Below are 3,766 nucleotides of genomic sequence, written 5' to 3' on the forward strand. Positions count from 1 at the left end.
GCACATCGCCGGAATAAAAATTTGAAAGACCATATAGTGAGATCGCGCATTAGTAAGCTGAATAACAGTCCACCTTACATACAGAAATCCATTGATGGGAAAAATGGATTGAAAGGTACCTCACGTTGCGGTTCCTGCCAATCCTGTGATCATATTATTCCTGGTGAAATGATGATATTCAACAGCTGTACCATAAGAGCGAAAGAATTCTAGAACGTCAATACACGGAATGTGGTGTACCTTATTGTATGTCCCTGTAATTTGGGCTACGTAGGGGAAACCTCACGCGCTATAAAAACAAGAATGACGGAGCACAGGTCAGCAATTAAGACCTTGAAATACACAGCTCCATTGGTAAAACACTTCATAGAATATAATCACTCCCCATCAGACGCGAAATGGAGGATTTTAGAAAAAATCCATACCCCAAATGATAAGGGAGGAGAAAAAATTAGGAAAAAGAAAGAAGTGTTTTGGATTTTCTCACTCAATACCTTTACACGAGGTATGAATAATGAACTACCCTGGGAAAATGCAATAACTTAAACTAGTCTGTATGATCCTCATTAATTAAATCAGTGATTCTCAGTGTTCATGTTAGGAAGAAGAAGAGATAAATAAATAGACAGTCCGATTTCTGTGGGTAAAAATAACAACTCAACCTAGTTCCTATAATTGACAGAAATGAAGCTAGCCAATTCTTGAGTTATTGTGAGGAAGAACGCGTAGAGTAGCAAACAGATAGCCTTAATAGTCACAATAGGTAAGCAGGTCAGGCCCTGACCTGTTTTTAAAAAAAACAAATGTCTATATTGACTGTGTCCAGAAACAAGTTATTCTTTTGTATTATCCTGCACAATGAAGCGCTCGAGTGTTTATAAAACTCTTCTAGCGCTTCTGTAATATAGAATTCAGGCTTATTGTGTGTCCCCGAGAATAAAGAACAAAGGTAGGAATTTAGGAAACTAATAAGTATATCTTCCCTCTTCATTACGGTTTCCATACCGATACGATGAGAAAAAGGCGATAGGCCCTTTAAGAAACATAAGTTACACACCTGTGCACACTCGAGTAAGCAGCATACGTATAAAAGCGTGCTTGTTTGAAAACGCTAGAACTCTCGGGTTTTGGATTTGGCTTCCGTTACGACGCGGCACTATTCAACTTTTCACAGGTATGCTTCGGATGTTTATTAACTACTTTTGAGTCTTTGATTCTAAACTCGCATAAGCGGACGTAATCTAATTTAATTTGCGCCGCTTTATATTACTTGTATTTCTGCTAGGCTCCACCAAAGGGCTCTTTGGACTACGTCACGTTGCTTCAAGAACGCCGTAGATATTGAATGGCTGAAAGAGGGAGTTTGTTTTCATCACCGGTCCGGTCCGAATGAATAGGTACGGTTCGTGCCTTGCCATTTTCACTATTTTAGCTCAAAAAAACACGTTCTGTTTTTAGCTCATGATGGCCTTATATATTCACTTGTTTTTGAACAGGGCAACAAAAAGAAGATAGTGCCTGCTCTAGGAGCCTTGAGCCGACTTTTTATTTATCTTTCCAAATCCTCTCAGGGTTTGCACACGAGTGCAGGTAATTAATTGTTAAATTAGTAAACAATATAGATTTTCTTCGCACAGTGTTTTACTAAAAATATGCCTTGCAAATAGCCCACTAAATAAGTTGTTTTTTTCGTCCTTCTAGCATCAACTGTTCGATATTTGTTTTTATAATAACCAATGAATACACAGGACTATAAAGGAATCGCTGGGTCCCTTTAAATTCCGTAACTAATAGGTACTTTGCATATCCCTTCACTTCTGTAAATTAATTATGATAATTTAGGAAATACTTCCCTTTTTAAAATCAGATAATGTGAGTGTATTTCTTTTCTATTTTATTTATTTTTTTAGTGCTTCATACGAAGCCTTCATTGGCTTGGCTGCATATTTTTTAGACTTCTCCAGCTCTACTCAAGGTAAGATCTATAGGATGAATTAAATAATTGAGCGTTTTCTCAAGTATTAAAAAATGAATTGAGTAGATACTAAGGAAAATAACAACTCTCCTCAAACCATAGAATAACAGGCCCCTCCTCTGATAATATTCTATAGCAAATGGTCTCTCCTCTATGAGAGACAGACAGAAAGATACTTTCCTCGTTTGGATAAACTAGACAGATAAACAAGTGATAAACTATATAGGTAATCAAATATGGCATAGATGGTACTTTCTTCGTTTTTCTTTTCCTTTCTTTCCCTTTCTTCTTTTCCTCTCTTATTACCTTTTTTTAAATTTCCCCATCTACCCCTCCCTCTTCTTCTTGTTGGCTCTTTCTCTTTCTCTTGTGTTTTTTATTCTAGCCCCAAAACATAGTGACAAGTTATGGATTTGTATTTACGAATGTTTAAGTTAATTCTTATGTACAATTTATGTATATATGTATATATATCAAAATTGAAGTATATAGGATGGATATTTGTTGATATGGCCTCTCTAGCGATGTATCATGTGAATTGTATATATGTATATATTTTTTTCTTAGTCTGACAACAGATGTTATTTCCACTGTATATATCAATAAGGTAATAATTGTGACTTACATAAGGAGATGTTGTGACTTTTTGTTTATTTTAAACTTTAGAACTTTTTGCTGATATTGTCCTGAGGAAGACACAAAAAGGTGTGTCGAAACACGTCAACAGAAATCAGCATCCTCAACAGTGTTTCGGGCATTATCATTATGTTAATAACATCTTCATAATCTATGTATAATTTCTTGCAGTAATAGCTTGTTTTTTGAAAATCATGTTTATCTTTTTATTATAATTTTTTAATCATGTGTATCAATGAATATGTGCATATCAAATTTTTATGAATGTAATTAAATGTCCTACTTTATCATAGAACAAATTTTACTTGAGTCCTTTTTCTCCTTATGGTGGGTCCTTTTTCCTGTTTTTGTCAGACTTTGTGAATTTTTTTGCCTGGGCTTTTACCTTTGCATATGCAAACTGGCTCCTCAACCTTATTTGTTGTTTCATTTAAAACCTTTGATTAAGAATACATTCATGTTATTAAGGTTTGGGAGATATCCAACTAAAGACGGAATTCAAAAATGGGAGAAAAAGTGGCCGTTCAACCTTTGTAGGTTATGTGGGTTGTGTGATGAAACCCTACTGCATATAGTAACCCTATGCCCAAAATTGCTAGAAGAGCGGAAGACCGTCTTAAAGCCCATTTTTTATAAATTGGGAGTAAGAACTTGCAGGACTGCAATTATTGTATGTCTAAGTGGTGCTACCATTCGTCTTATTTACCAATGTGTTAAATTTATTTTTATAGCTGAAAAGAAATTTTGTAACATAGATATTTTAAGTGAAGAAATTTCTGCTAGGAAAATTATCTAAAAAGTGACAATGATATACTGATTTTAAATGCTTTTAGGGAGAGTGTGGGCTATTTTAAGCTTGTTTAAAATGTATTATTATAAATGTACGATACTGTATATAATGCTACTCCATAATAGTGGATTGTATTTTATGTATACTTTTAATTTGAAAGTTTTCTTGACAACTCTAGCTGCTAGCACAAGACACTTTAATTCCCCTGGGTTATAATGCGCTATATAAATTAAATAAATAAATAAAATAAATAAATAATTTCTGCTGCTATTCGATGGACTGTTTTAAATGCATCTCCATAATGGTGGATGGTATTTTATGTACACTTTTTTAATTTAAAAGTTTACCTGATGATTCTAAGCTGC

The 3,766-nt window shown here is 34.3% G+C and overlaps 1 long non-coding RNA gene across 1 annotated transcript; it reads left to right on the forward strand.

Moving 5' to 3' along the window:
• Positions 1-1,070: 1,070 nt before the first annotated feature.
• On the forward strand, positions 1,071-2,895 carry LOC144767545 (uncharacterized). Its single transcript, XR_013598254.1, has 4 exons — positions 1,071-1,174; positions 1,286-1,397; positions 1,911-1,975; positions 2,642-2,895. It is a non-coding gene; the product is annotated as an uncharacterized LOC144767545 (long non-coding RNA).
• Positions 2,896-3,766: the final 871 nt, after the last annotated feature.

Source organism: Lissotriton helveticus, chromosome 7, assembly GCF_964261635.1.
Source record: "Lissotriton helveticus chromosome 7, aLisHel1.1, whole genome shotgun sequence".
In the NCBI taxonomy this organism is placed as follows: domain Eukaryota; kingdom Metazoa; phylum Chordata; class Amphibia; order Caudata; family Salamandridae; genus Lissotriton; species Lissotriton helveticus.